The 15,592-nt window shown below is 40.7% G+C and overlaps 1 protein-coding gene across 7 annotated transcripts in view; it reads right to left on the reverse strand.

Annotated features, from left to right (window-relative positions):
• The window catches only part of ATG10 (autophagy related 10), a 215,775-nt gene extending 203,091 nt beyond the window's left edge, over positions 1-12,684 (reverse strand). The window contains exon 1 of one of the 7 annotated variants that reach the window (XR_011997044.1): positions 11,688-11,842. The gene's annotated coding sequence lies outside the window, so the exon portion shown is untranslated. Of the gene's footprint in view, positions 1-11,687; positions 11,961-12,197 lie in introns of those variants that run through there. The other 6 variants (XM_025992944.2, XM_025992945.2, XM_072736882.1 and 3 more) reach the window with 6 other exon arrangements.
• Between the last annotated feature and the right edge of the window lie 2,908 nt (positions 12,685-15,592).

A 15,592-nucleotide genomic window follows, 5' to 3' on the forward strand; every position in this document is an offset into this window, starting at 1 on the left:
TTGGGACGTAGAATGGAAAATATCCTCAGAGCCATTCCAAAAAAGCACTGTTTCCATCATTCTCACTCTATCCCCATTTTTTAATCAGAAAGAAAATGTGATCAACATGAAAACTTAAAACCTAGATTTATAACAAATACACATCTACAGTTCAAAAAGTTAAATATATCCATAAATTTAGTTTCCAGAACTTAATCTTATCTTACTTCTTCTAAGCTAATGCTTCCAAACAATCTCCTCAGAGCGTCCTTCTCTACTTTCTACCTTACTTAGCTTTTATATAGATAGTATGGCAGTGCTTAGTAGACCTGAGCTGTTCTTCACACATTTTTAGAGTTCAACTCACTAACAATTGATGTTCTAAAGTCTGAAAGTTTTGTTTTTCAAGGTGTAAGGTTATGATCACCTAAGTAATTACCTACTCTATCAAAATCCACAAATGTAACAAATCAAGCAATAACCACATATGTGTTAATATATAAATCTGTCCAAAACATGAACCACTATTTATAAAAAGAGAATTTAGAACTAGAAGGAAACTGATAGATTATGTAGTTCAAGACCCTTAATGAGAAAAGTTAAACCAAGTGAATTCCCACATTCTCCTCATTGGTGATAAGCACCATTAGGACAACTAGGACTTGTTAATCGATTACTTTGTCAAGCACCCTGCTAAACACTTTACATACCCATTTAATCTTCACACAACCCAAAGACAGTTGTTATCTCCATTTCCCAAATGAATAAGAAAAAAGTAATCTGCTCAAGAAATGCAAATAAGAAAGGATTCAAACGCCTGTTTGGTTCCTCGGCCAATGATTTGTCTATACTAGTTGACTTTCAGTCCAGTGTTCTTTCCAATTACTGAAATTTAGTAAGACTTATAAAGAAATTTGTTTTTTCACCAATAAACAAATACTGAATATTTACACTAGGTTCTTTGCAGGTGAAGGTTATACAATTTTTTTAAAAATTATAAATGTATATATATATATAGTCCTTGCCTTGTAAGAGCTCACATTATAATGAAGGGACAAAAGCAATAAAAGTCATTACAGTAGAAACTCTCTTAACCAACCCCCATTCAACCAACATGCCAGGTTAACTGACATAATATCCATTCCCTTGGTAAACATTGATGCCTACAACATTCTGATCATGAAGTACCTCTGCTCCCATTAGTTTAAGTTCAAAACCACATCTGTATATTATAAATACATACTTTAATTAAATGCTATACAAACCAAACCAATAAAATACAAGTAAAAAAGAAAAACTGTTATTTCTATGACTTAATGCCTTGGAAAGACTTTATAAAGGTAAGTCTCTATAAGAAAAACAAACTATTATTGAAGTAGGCATGGACAATGCAACTGAAAAGAATGGTGGGGGTAAAAAAAACATACAAACCTAGGATTCCATGCTCAGATTACTACACAAACGGCTTAAGAAATCTAGAGAAACGGAAAATCTAGAAAACGCATTCTGCACTCAGTGTATTCATGAAGGAACAATGAATTCCATTCAAGTACCCATCTCTACAAAACTCCCTTGACCATACATGAGACAACTGACAAATGTATTTCCGTTCTGAGTCGGAATAAAATGTTTCATGTATACATGAATTTTTTTTAACTCTTGCTTTAATCAACTGTTTCAATTAATTGCTCAACTCGCAATCCTGACAGCATTGGAAAACAGGAGTTCTATTTAAAGTATATACAAAAAAAAATAAAATAAAATAAAATAAAATAAAATAAAATAAAATAAAATAAAATAAAATAAATAAAGTATATACAAATGATGGAGTCCCTTACAAAGAGGGGATGGTGTGGGAGGGTGTGTGGGGTGGGCGTGAAGATGAATCTTTAAGGTATATAAGAGTTTTTGTAGCACAGATTGTCAGTGGGTGAAGCACAAGGGTTAGAACAGTGGTCCAAGCAGGGAGGATGGTATGAACAAAGGCAAGTTAGGGTGAAGAGAATTCTAAGTCCGAACTCAAAAACATGATGCAGAAAATGTAAGGTGATGATAGAGATAGTCCAGTCACATTCAAGTTAAACTTGTCTGCCCTCTATTGGAGCAGAATGGCAGAGGAAAGGCTTCAAGGGTACAAGATTGAAAAGTTTATAAACTTCTTGAAGGGAGACTTATGTGCCACTCAAGAGTTTGGACTGGAAGGCTGTGATTACCTTTAGCAATAGTCAGCTCCCCAGGGACAAGAACCCGCAGGGAGCTGAACTGAACACATGCAAAGTTCAGGTTTTGCTGGGTTGATTCAACGGAAGGAAGGATAAGGGGAGGAGAAGGAATGAAATATGTTCATGAGAAAAGCTCAGAGTTCCAGATGAGGTACGAAAGGAAAGATACCAAGAGAAGGTTGAAGTGGCTGGGAAAACATGGTTGTATCAAAGAATATTAGATATCCACAACAGCTAAGAACCACTGTAGCAAAAGGAAAGAAAGAAGACCAAGAAGACACTGAGACTTTAGAACTTTAGGAGGTCTTAGCAAGTATGTAAAGTAACTTACAGAAAAAGGTCATTGCAGCTCAGGAAGTTTAGAAAACTATGAGGCTTGTGTTTGCTGTTTTCCACGTGGATGCTGAAGTCACTTAGAATTATCTGGAGAGTTGGTGGGGGTAGAGAGCTCTTTAATGAAGACAGAAGATCAAATGAGAGATTTGTAAGTGACAAGGGACAAATGGTAAAAGATGGAAGAACACAGAGATGGTAAGTGATACACTATATATAATGTTGAATCCATCAAGAAGAATCACTAATAAATTAACAGAAGTCGTCCTGATGAGCCAAAACACAGTCTTGGATTCCTTCTCAAGATGGTGCTAAAAGCAGCCACTACCAGTGAATAGGAAAAGTAGGTGAGAAAAAAAACCAGCTCACTATATCTGGTAGAGATGAATTTCATATGATAAGAAATTCCTCAAAAGATCTTCAAAGGAGTCCCAAAGGAGCAGGGATAATTACACCAAAGCCAGAGAAGCGGTGGCCTAAAACTGGCTCTGGGGAAGTGGGCTACCAGCAATCTCCATACTCTAAAATTTGCAGGGTGGAGGAAGGAGCAGCTTCCACTCAAAGAGTTTCAGTTTTTATTTGTTGTTTTTTGTTTCAAAGTTTCCTTTAAAACTAGTTAGTGGAGCACAGACCTGTGAAGATGTTAACACCCTGTGAGATATAAGTGTGGAAACTGATCCATACTATATCTCCCCGCCCCCCACCCAATCCTGGGGATTCACATGTATATTGCGATGGGGAAACCATTAATTCAGGGTTTCCTGACTCTTTTGACCATAAAATTCTTTTTCTGAAAGCACTTAATTTTACTCCACAGAATGTAGTAAAGACAATAATGGGTTAAGGATTTAGATAAGTTTGTTTACTAGGGATGTGTGCTCCTGAGCTCACAATGGAAAATCTGAGAGGGTAGGAAAACAGTGGGAGAACAGATTTGGGAAAAGAAAGCACCAAGTACAGGAATAGAAGTATGTAAGAGACAATGACTCAGGGAGTCATCAAACGTTTCAGGTATATGAAAGAGGTCTCGGGGTTATACACCAAATCCTGGTTAAGGTGCTTCAGTGCAGACACAAGTTGAGAAAGTAACGTCTAAGAAAACACTAAAAGGAAGAACAGAAGGTAACTCAGCAAAGGAGGAAGGCAAAGGAATAGAATGTACACAATTCTGAATATAAGGGAAGGTCCGGTAATTAAAGAACTCTTGCTTGACTGAAACACAGAGGTAGAGGAAGGGTACTGGGAGAGCTCCTGCTGATGAGGACAAGAGGGCCTGCTAGCCTGAGGCCTCAGAAAGGTTTTGACAGTGGGAGTAAACAGATCAGATTTGCATTCTGGTTTCCAGTGGAGACTACAGGTCTTGCCTGACTAGATGAACATCCCAGAAAAGTCTCTTGCAACAATCCAGGAAAGACAAAATGAAGCCAAAAAGAGCCAAAGTTTGGAAATAGGGTAGAAGAGGGAGAGATTCAAAAGAATGGTAGTGTACTCATTACAACTGGTGGATCTTGGTATGTGAGGATCTGTGAGAGGAAAGATTCAGGAAAGATTCCCCACTCTTTGCCGTAGGTGGTGGTACACTGAGCAAGAACAGGTTTGGAGAGTGAGATGGATTTAAATTAATCACACTGACTTTGAGTTTGAAATGCCCGTGGAATAACCATGTGAAGAGAATCTAGCAGTCATTTTGAGATGGATCTGGAACTCAGAAAGAAAAAGAAATCGGGACCGGAAATATTGATTCTAAATCAACATCATATAGATAACAGAACACATTTGATCACTCAGGGAAAGGATACAGAAATTAAACAGGAAGACCAAAATGGAGCAGTCAGAAAATTAGTTTTTCTACCTTTATAATGACCCTGACATAAATTGAGAGATATTAAATTGAGAGAAATTGAATTTAATTCATAAAAAAATACTAATACATCTTGGCATATTTTATCAATTCCAAACAAACCCTTACTTAACAACAAAATTGAACTAAAGTAAAAACATTTCATCCCCTGAGCCCCCCGGTTACTTGAGGTTTACTGAACTATTCAAAATGTTAGTCGAAACATAAAATTTCACTCAATAGCCATAGTTTATCTAATTAACAGCACTGTGCCACTAGCAAGATGACAGCACATCAAAGCACTAATTAATATTTGGTTGAATACTTATAAAATTATCTAAGGACTGAGCTTTGCTGAAGGATGTTACATATAATAATACAAACACTTATGGCTTGATTACAAAATTAGGAACTCTATTATATTAAAATGATATCCATCTCAGTTTGAATCATCGTAATATGCCATAATGAAATATCACTGAATAATTATTGTCTCTTTGCTCAAATAAGAATATTTCAACTCATTAAAAATGAAAATATAATACAATCGACATTTTCGTATGTACTTTTCAATATATGACACAATATATAACCCTCCTTGGTCCTCTACCAAATTCACAGACTAGTAGAGGCAGAAATTAGAATATTAAAACTTCCTACTATGAGATGGCTAAAATTATGGTCAAAAATGGAAATAACCACAATGGTAGTTTAGTTATCAAAAATGGCAAGAATTTATTTTGCAAATCTAAAACCCTCAGACATATGAACAAGTTCTGTTTCCAGATTTATGCTCTCTCAAATAAATAAAATCTAAAATAAATAAAATAAAAACTAGAGTTTAGCTCTAAGACTACACTGTATGAAGCTTATACTGCTGCTATTAAAAACAAAACAAAACAAAACAGTAAATTCTAACACTATAGTCACTGTTCAAAATATCCTTTTTTGTTAAAAACAATTTTTTTTCACTACCATTCTCCACTTTTTGTATGTGCTTTTTAATCTAATGTGTGGGGAACTAATTTTTTCTGTTTATTTAATTTTGTTTTATTTTGTCTTATTTTATGTCTGAAACATTTCTTTTCATGAACCAAAAATCAATGTACAACAGAATTACAGCGAGACTAAAACACTTACAGAAATATAAATTTCCCCAGATCATTTACCAGAAAAATGTGATTACCACAGAATACACTATGAATACCTTTAAACATTAAAGATAATTTTTAACTAATAAAAGTAGGCAACTTCCTCTGTATTTGTCCCTCCCTGTAACAATTCCACATTATTATAAATTTACATTTAGACTCTTTCCTAAAAAAAAAAAAAAAAGAAAGAAAGAAAAGAAAAGAAAAACATGCAATTACTAGCTAAGGAGGTAAACTGAACCCAATATCTTTATGAGAAATTGGCTTATATTCATTTAGATATCACTTACCTAGTAGGGCCCTTGGACAGTGGTGGTCCTCAAATTTCAGAGACCAAAGAAGCAGCCAGGGTACAAATTCAAATGTGGAATCTAAGGCCTAGGCCAGAGAGATTACCTGATTCTGAAGTCCCCCAAATAAACATGTATAATTAGCACCAGAGATACTTTTCAGGAAGAACCACGCTAGTAAAGTGAGACAAAAATTGGATTGTTTTGATAGGGCTAGTGAGTGACCTGATTTCAAGGTATTTGACAGCCTGGATGGGCACAGCAGGGATAGATGGACTGAGCAATCTAATTAATAGCACAGGAAAGCAGCAAAAGGGAGAAAGTTTGGTTCAGTCTTGACAGCAAGGAACCAGTAAGCTAGGTACTCCCTCCTTGCCTTGCCAGTGAAATATATATCCCAAGTAAAGTTTAAATGAGATACATTATACCTGGACTGAAACTAAAGAATGTTAATTGGTAGCTGGATGCTTGCTGTGGCCTCTGCAGCAGGAGATCCAGGTAGGAAGACTGTAAGTCATCTCACTCTACCACATTCTATATTTCCTTTAAAAAAAAAAAAAAAAAAAAAAAACCTACCCTCAGGAGCTCCATCCCCTATTGACTTCCAAGCCCACTGCTAACCCTCCTTCAAGGCAGTTGTCTCACAATAATAAAATGTTTGTGGCCAGCAGTGGAAGGCGACGTCAAGTAGAGCACTGTATACTACAAGGTAAGGTCAGCAATAGGAGGCTGTGGGAACAGCACAACCCTCAAGAGTACAGTCTCACCACTGCCACTTTCCCTGCAAAAACTAAAAAAACTATAAACCATTTCAAATCACAGAGACACACTCCCCTTGTTATAGTCACAGGACTGAAAAACAACAGCAAAGGAAGACCTCTTCTGAGAACAGAAAGATCTACCATTCATAAATTTGGTTGAATCTTTCAACCTATTCTCCTACCTCACACGTAGATGGAAAGTCCATCAGCACCTAGAGGAAGTGAGAGCGATGCAGAGCGCTTGCTCACTCTGACAAGCGTGAACAGTACCATTCCTATACAAGTCCCTCTTCTGTTGAGGTAAGAAAATCAAAAACGTCAATAACAGTGTGGGACCAAGACGATGCTCTTGAGCCATAGGCAAGAAAACCACCACATAAAGGGAGAGAGAAAGCTCCCTTCTATAGTGGCCTTACATTGGGAATCAGAAGAAAAACTTGGAAATTATCAACTTTACATTCCCAACTGAAAAAGACAGAGGGAAAAAAAATTTAAAAAAAGAAAGAAAAAGAGGGAAAGAAAAAACAAAGCCTCTAAAAGCAAGAAATGAGGTGGGAAACAACAGCTGAGAGCAAAACAGAAACTGAATAAGAAAAAGTTGGAAGGGAATTCAAATATACAATAAGAGCAAAGATTTAAATTCTATATGAGAGGCAATAAAGAAAAGAACAGAAGCTAGAAAAAAAATCTAATTAGTATTTTAGCATATACGTGTGAGATGCTCTCCAAACACAGAAGAAAAAGGATCAAGATGAAAACAAAGCATATTGATTGATAGAAGGACAAAGAATACAAATGCAATCTACAAGTAACTGGCATTTCTGAACTGGAATCATAAGCAAACATACCACTGAAAAATTATTCCTGAGCTGGGAGTGGGGGAGATCAAACATATTTACTCTTACAAATTGAGAGGATTCACTTTGTTTCTGAAAAAAACTGTTGAAAAAAACAAAATGTTATGCCTAGAGGTAGCCTAGTGGAATATCTTAATTAAAACAGAAAAAGAAAAAACAAAGATACAGACAGAAAAAAAGAGTTTACGTACAAAGGAACAAAAATTAGGGTAGCCTCAGCCATCTCCTTCACAGCAAAGAACACCAGAAGTCAACAGAGCAATGTCTAAATACCTGAGAATCTCTGATTATCAGTTTGTGTCTTAGCACCTATAACAGAGCTACATTACATAAAAGTTATAATGAATAAAAGAAAAATTAAATATTTTGTGAATTTATTTTATATATCTCTACCTCTCAATAGTACATTTCTTCAATTCAACATTCAAGCCTATTCACCAATTGGTCTTTTCCCATCCAAACAACAGATTTATACGGCTTAATCTTTCTGATACCAGTGTCATTATTTTTATAATATTACCATATTTTTTATATGAAACAAGATTTCTCTGCAAGCACATAAGAGAAACTATTCCACAACTGGTGATGATTTCAGCTGATCCACCAATTTTCTTGTTACTTCTGGTTTTTGTGCGTGGTGGGGAGGGGCAGTTTAAGATGTATTTATTTAAGACAGAGAGAAAGCACAAGCAGAAGGGACAGGTGGGAGAGAGAGAATCTCAAGCAGACCCCCCTGACACGGGCCTCAACCCCAGGACCCTGAGATCATGACCTGAGCCAAAACCAAGAGCAGGATGCTTACCTTGAGGGGCTGTGCCACCCAGATGCCCCCTCTTGTTGCTTATGAATGGGACTTGAAGAACTAACTCTAGTTTACATGTATGCTAATGAGGCCAGAACCAGGAACTAATGGTGTATGAGTTTGGCCAAAGTCATTCAACAAACAAGAAGAGACCAAAAAAAGCAGTACTGTATCAGAAGCTACAGACTCAGTACTACTCTGAAAATAGATAATAGAGCAATGTGTTTTTAAAATATACTACCAAGTGCCATTAAAAAATTTGCAGTTGGACACTTTTCAATGAAACAAACATTCCCTTTTTCTTCTAACAAAGTCTTCATTAAAAACTAATGTCCTTTCTTATTTCTTTTTTTTTTTTAATTTTTTAATTTATCTATGATAGTCATACAGAGAGAGAGAGAGAGAGAGAGAGGCAGAGACACAGGCAGAGGGAGAAGCAGGCTCCATGCACCGGGAGCCTGACGTGGGATTCGATCCCGGATCTCCAGGATCGCGCCCTGGGCCAAAGGCAGGCCCCAAACCGCTGCGCCACCCAGGGATCCCTGTCCTTTCTTATTTCCACAAGCTTTTACTCATTCACTTGGCACCTATAATATCCTAGCATATTGTTGTATGTGTCCTCATAGAAAGGAGTGTCAAATGTTTCCTAGGAAAATCAGAGACTAAAAGAGAGTCTGGAAGACTTGAATTCAGTTCTTCAATATGGTATGTGAATAAGGACTTACCAAGTGGAGACAAAGCCATGCCAAAAAGATGGAAAAACTCAACATAGGGCCTGAACAGAATTTGCTAAGTTTTGGGGCACCTGGGTGGCTCAGTGGGCTAGGGGCCTGCCTTCAGTTCAAGTCATGATCCCAGGGCCCCAAGATCAAGCCCCACCTCAGCCTCCCTACTCAGCAGGGCATCTGCTTCTGCCTCTGCCCTCCCCCTGCCTGTGTGTGTGTTTTCTCTCTCTCTCTCAAGTAGATAAATGAAATCTTAAAAGAAAAAAAAAAGTTTGTTAAGTTTTAAAAATAAAATGGCAATACTTGTGCATAAGCTGGGTAGTAAAGTACAGGCATATGTGGTCCAATGACTCCCAACATTAGGAGGGACCATTTTCAAAGGGCATATCTGGAAATGAGTGAGATAATAGTGGGCCCTTAAAAAAGGAGAGGTTGTAATTGCTACTGCACTTCAGTGCTCAGGGATTGGGTACAAGGAGCATCTTACAATGTATGAGGCAGCCCTATACACATGCCAGTTGAGCTCCCCTTAAGAAACGCTGGAAAGTAGGCTGAACCTCAACAAAGTCTAGAAAACTGAACCATAGTGTAAGAAACACTAGCGTATCTTTGAAATCTGAGATCACAATCTGCATTGACTCAATAAATATTTACTTCTAAGAAAGCTGTGTTTTTCCTGAGAAGTGGTATGCTTCCTTCTTTCCTTTGGCCACCATGAAGCTGAGAAATTCAGCTATGTGGAGGTTGGCAAGTTGAAGGAAAGACAGCTACTGATGACCCTAAAACTCTAAAGAATTCCAGTTAAAGCAGTGGGCAGTAAGAAACCATTGCAGGTTTCTGAGTGAGCTAGCGTAGAGGTGATTTTGAAAGTTTTCTCCAAAGGCTATTACATGACGGTAATACGAAATACCTCTAACCTCAAAGCTAAACTCATAGGAAGTTATCTTCCTGGGTTCTGTAAACCTATGAGATCAGCACTTCCGGGCCTGAGGTACTCAGAGGTGCCTCTGGTTTTGCACAGTTTTCAGCAACCTCTCCCTGACCCGGATGCTTCTAGGCAGCGTTGATTCTCCATTCCCCTACTTTCTAATAGTTTCATACCTAGTGGGCTTGGCCCCTGAAGACATTTGTTTTCAGCACGTAATCACTAAATAATCTCTAAGGCACTTTGTTGTTGTTATGGTTCCTGACTATATTTATTATTCAAACACTGCCTGACATTTTTCCTAAAGCGTTGCTTATCTTTCTCAGAAATTTATAAGCATTAGGAACCGCTATCAAGCTATAATTTGTCACAAAACATTATGCCCAACTTGATTGTCTCACGAAGTAGCAGTGTCTCCGTTAATATTAAATAAAGGGGGAAAGGAGTGGCCAAGGGAGAAGGTAAGGAGAAATAATCTCCTAACAGTCTATCCATATCCAAATGAATCCAGTGTAGAACTAGGAGAAATTGTTTCCACTAACTTCCTCAATCAAAACACCAACAACGATTTTTGATCCTTGTAATTACAATGCCTTAACTTGAATTTCTCAAGGGCTCAACGTTGCTTTTTTTGATCAGATTTTCATTTTGTAAATGTTTCCTTCTGTCCGTATTGGGACTCTTCCGAGGCGACAAGGGAAGGATTCTACTTGGGGTCCCACAATGCTGCCGAGTCCTACAGTGGGCCTGTTTCCCAATTCTGAGAAGTACGGACTTAAGTTTTTGCCCCCTGGAGACTGAGGTCACTGTGCAATCATAACTTTTTAAGTTATAAACATGATTCGCACAAAGCCAGTCTGTGGCAGAGATTTACTGGACTCATGATGAAGGAGCGAGCTGAATGGGGTCAAAGTCTTAAAAATCAAAAATAAATAAATAAAATTAAAATTTTGGCAATAGGGCAATGAAACCACAATCTTCAAGGGTATTTTTTTTTCTCTCCCAGTCAGGAATAATTTGCATTTCCAGTTAAAAAATAAATAACTAGGGCAGCCCGGGTGGCTCAGCGGTTTAGTGCCACCTTGGGTCGAGGTCATGATCCTGGAGACCCGGAATCGAGTCCCAAGTCGGGCTTTCTGAGTGAAGCCTGCTTCTCCTTCTGCCTGTGTCTCTGCCTCTCTCTCTCTCTCTGTGTGAATGAATGAATAAAATCTTAAAAATAAATAAATAAATAAGTAAGTAAGTAAGTAAGTGCTGGGCCTGAGCCCTGACCAACACAAAGTCGAGCAAGGGCACAGTGCCCTAGATGACGGATTCACCCGCAGGTGGGCCTCTCAGGCATGCAGGGCTCCCTTCTCAACTATCCTGCTACTTTTCCTCGATGTTTGTAAGCTTTGCCATCGCAGATGTTCGCGCCGCTAAATGCGTCGACTACGCCCCAATCCGTGACTTCAGACGCTACGCGTGGAGGGGTTATCCGGGAGACGCAGGGCTGCCGGCTGTGAATGCCAGCCAGCCATCCCTCCCAGATTCTCACGGAGTCCGAAACCCCTCCAAGTTGAGCGGGCCTGGGCGTCGGGGTCACCGCGGGTCACCGAGCAGCCTTTGTTCCCGGGTCCCCGCGGGCGCCGGAGCCCGGTCAGCGCGACCCCGCCGCCCCGGCAGCCCGCTCCGGGGCCCCGCCTCCGGGTCTTTGTTCGGGGTTGGCTGCCTGCCGCCCCCGCGCCGCCCTCGGCTGCGGGAGGCCCGTGCGGCGAGCGGCGCGGGCGACGGGGGCCGACGGGGGCCGCGCGAGTACTCACCCCGCTCCGCTCGGCCCCTGACCCCGCCGCCGGCCTAGCGCAGGCGGGGCCGCGGGCTGGGGGAGGGGAGCCGGGGCGGTGCCCAGCGCTCTGCCAGCGGCCGTCCGGCCAGCGGGCCCGGGCGGGGGGGCGACGGGCGGGCTCCCGGGGGCCACGGACGCCTCAGCACAGGACGGGAGCGAACGCGCCTACAGCCCGCAGCGGGTAGGCCCTGCCCTCCCTTCGCCACAGCCGCCGCGGCGACCGACGCGGAGCATGCGCACCAGCGCCTGCCGCGCCCCCTGGGCCTGGCTCGCGCGGGGGAGGGGCTGACGTCGCAGGCCGCGCGCGCAGGACTCGGGCCAGGGGGCGTGGCCTCGCAGCAGCCCCGGCCCCCGCGAGCCGAGGCCCCGCCCCCAGCCCAGCGCCGCCGGAAGCGAGCCGTGGCCGCGCGCCCCGCGAGCACGAGGGCGGCCGCCCGTGCAGGTGCCGCGCCGTCGCCACCTGTCCTTCCAACAAATAGCCACATACCTGGAAAACCAGTGAGTGACTGCTGGAGACGGGTCGGAGCGAGAACCTTCTCCGAGGTTGGAGTCCTAGCCGGCCGGCGTCCGTGCACGCGCTGAAACTCCTGTAAGCGCCTCAGCCACCAGTCACAAACACGGCTCCCTCCTTTGACCTAAGGACCCAGATAGACGGTAGCAGTTCGAGAGTTCCAGTAGTACCCTCTGGGGCACGTACCTCAGGAAAAAAAAAAAAGAAAGAAAAAACAGCAGAATTAAAATGGGGATGGGGGGGCGACTGTGGGGTAAAGACCACAGAAAAACGTAGAAGTAACTGTGGTAATCGAGCTGAAAGACTGAAAATGCAACAGCCGACATCTGAGGGGAAACTAGCATCTGCTCCTTGTAACACAACAGAATTAAATTTGTGTGGGAAAAAAAAGCGTAGCGAGTTGAAGACGTGAAAGGAAAACCTGCCTTCAAGCGCACGGGGCTCGGTTATGATCTTGTACCACAGTTACGTAAGAGGTCACCCCTGGGGAAAGCGAGGTGACGGATACGCGAGGTTCGGCACTATTTTTGCAGTCTCTTGTGAGTCTGTAATCATTTCACGATAAAAAGTGCTTAAAAAGGGACAGAGCACTGATCAATGGTGACCAGAGAAAGGGGTTGACTAAAGAAGAGCTTAAGGAAATTTGGGGGAGGGGGAATGATGGAACTGTTCGATAATTTAATTGTGTTAATGATTACACCTTTTTGGGTTTTTTTTTAAAGATTTTATTTATTCATGAGAGACACAGGTAGAAGAAGAAGCAGGCTCCACGCAGGGAGCGCAATGTGGGACACGATCCTGGGACCTCGGGGTCACGCCCTGGGCCACCCAGGTGTACCCTGATGACACCGTTTTTTGCTGGACAAAATTCATAACAGGGATAGATTTTACTGCATGTAAAATAAAACTCAAAAGATAGGGCTAGTAAGTGAACTTCCTAACATGTTTGAGTAACTGTGGATATAAATGAATTTGATAGTTGCCAATTAAAAACAATTCACAAGCTTTTTTTTTTTTTTTTTTTTTTTTTTTTTTTTTTGGTACAAGGAAGTGAGTTCTGAGTGAGAACTTTAGTGAATGGGTATTTCCTTCGACTTTAAACGGTTCCTCAAAAACCATAAAACTTTCACATACAGAAATAAGAATGGGGCAGCCCCGGTGGCGCAGCGGTTTAGCGCCGCCTGCAGCCCAGGGCCTGATCCTGGAGTCCTCGGATCGAGTCCCACGTCAGGCTCTCTGCATGGAGCCTGCTTCTCCCTCTGCCTGTGTCTCTGCCTCTCTCTCTCTCTCTCTGTGCATCTCTATGAATAAATAAATCTTAAAAAAAAAAAAAAGAAGAATGCATTGCTTGGCATCGTATCCAATAATCTAGAAACACTTTCATGCATCAATACCATGTTAACAAAAAACAAGTTTTTTGCACCTGAGATGTTTTTAAGTGTCATAATCCACCTGCCAAAACCAAAGAAACAGAGCAAGATAAATCAGGTAACTTCTATATACTTCCTTTCATCATATCACTCTTGACAAGAAACAGCCCTGGCCTGTTTAGGTGTTTACCCTACAACACTTCAGAGTGCTTTTGGGCAGAGTCTGTCATCAGTGCATAGCCAGCCTCCGGCAGAGTTCCTCACTAGTAATAAGTATTTGTGGAGTAAAACATTGATCACAAAAAGAGAAGGAAGCTAAAATTTGAGAACCCACCATAAGCCAGAAGCTTAGTTGAGTTTAGCTAACCATGTAATAACCACACAAGATAACCATTTTATAGATATGAAAACTGAGACTAACAATCAATTCCCTTTCATTCCTTGTTTCATTGGATTTCTCAGTTTTATTTGATCATGTTAATCACATCTACAAAGTCTTGCTTCCCTTAGCTCCCATAAATCCACAGTCCCCTGATTCTCCTTTGAGCTCCCTTGACCACTCCTTTACTTAACCTCATAGGCTTAGGTTTGTCCATCAGATGTATATTAATTCACAATAACCTTTAAGGAGTATGGTCCAAGAATGGGACACAAGTCTAAAGTTGCATGGTAGGGGCACCTGGGTGGCTCAGTTGCTTAGGCGTTCAACTCTTGGTTTTGGTTCAGGGTCCTGGGATCAATCCCTGGTCAGGTTGGGCTCCCCACTCAGTGGGGAGTCTGCCTGAAGATTCTCTCCCTCTCCCTTTGCCCCTCTCTTTTGCTCATATGCTCTCTCTCTCTCTAAACTAAAACCAAAAATCTTTAAAATTACATATTACATATTAAAATGTCATATTTTCTCTAGTCAGTTCGTATCACTTGTACTTATTGATAACTTATTGAAAACTCATATCCCATGGGCCACCAAGATACGAGGAAGGTAGGAAATGTAGTCTCTAGCTAAGTAGTCCAGGGTTCAGTCAAACCTTGACAGAATGGGATTATTTTATTATTAAAAGGAAGAAGGGCAGAATGGATATTGGGGAGAAATAGCTCTCTCTGCTGCAGCTTATAGAGGGCACATCTCTTTCACCATCCTCCAAGAGGTTCTCAGGGAAAGATAAACTATATAAAAGAAAAAAGTTAGGAGAGGTAATCTGATTGGATGGCAGAAATAAGAAACATAAACCTGTTTGTACATAGCATCTATCTAAAAAAGTGAAAGAAGAAAATTATAGTTTGGCAAAACTATAGAGACAGTAAAAGGATCAGTGGTTGCCAGAGATTGGGAGAAGGAATATGTGGAGCATACAGCATTTTTAGGACAACAAAACTATCATTTTTGATACTGAAATGGTGAGTATATGACATTATGCTTTAGTGAAAATCTATAAACTTATACAGCACAAAGAATGAATTCTAGTATAAACTATGGACTTAAGTAACAATCTACCAATACTGCTTCATCAGGTATAACATGTACCACACTAAGGCAAGATGATAATAAAAGGGGAAACTGAATGCATACATGAGAATTCTGTTACAATTCTAAGAAATAAAGTCCATTAATTATTTTTTAATGACACTGAAAAAAAAAACAGTCTATATCAAAGAATGAGTTTTCAGAGACAATAACCACAGCAGGGTGATTCAAACTGTCCATCACACCACTTCCTGTTTGTTATTTTTAGTACACCTGCAGTACATACATATTTGGGGGGTTTTTGTTTTATTTTTATCATCAACATTTTAAATATAATTTACATAAAATGCTACCGTTTTAAGTCTATAGTTAAGTACATTTTGACAGATGCACCCATGTAACTATTACTATAATCAAAATAAAGAACATGTCTATCATCCCAAAAAGTGACCTACTACCCCTCTACAATTAATCACTTCCTCCACCCTCAGACCCTTAGCAACCACTCATTTCCTCTAGATTAGTCACTCTGGTTTTGC

Source organism: Vulpes vulpes, chromosome 14, assembly GCF_048418805.1.
Source record: "Vulpes vulpes isolate BD-2025 chromosome 14, VulVul3, whole genome shotgun sequence".
In the NCBI taxonomy this organism is placed as follows: Eukaryota; Metazoa; Chordata; class Mammalia; order Carnivora; family Canidae; genus Vulpes; species Vulpes vulpes.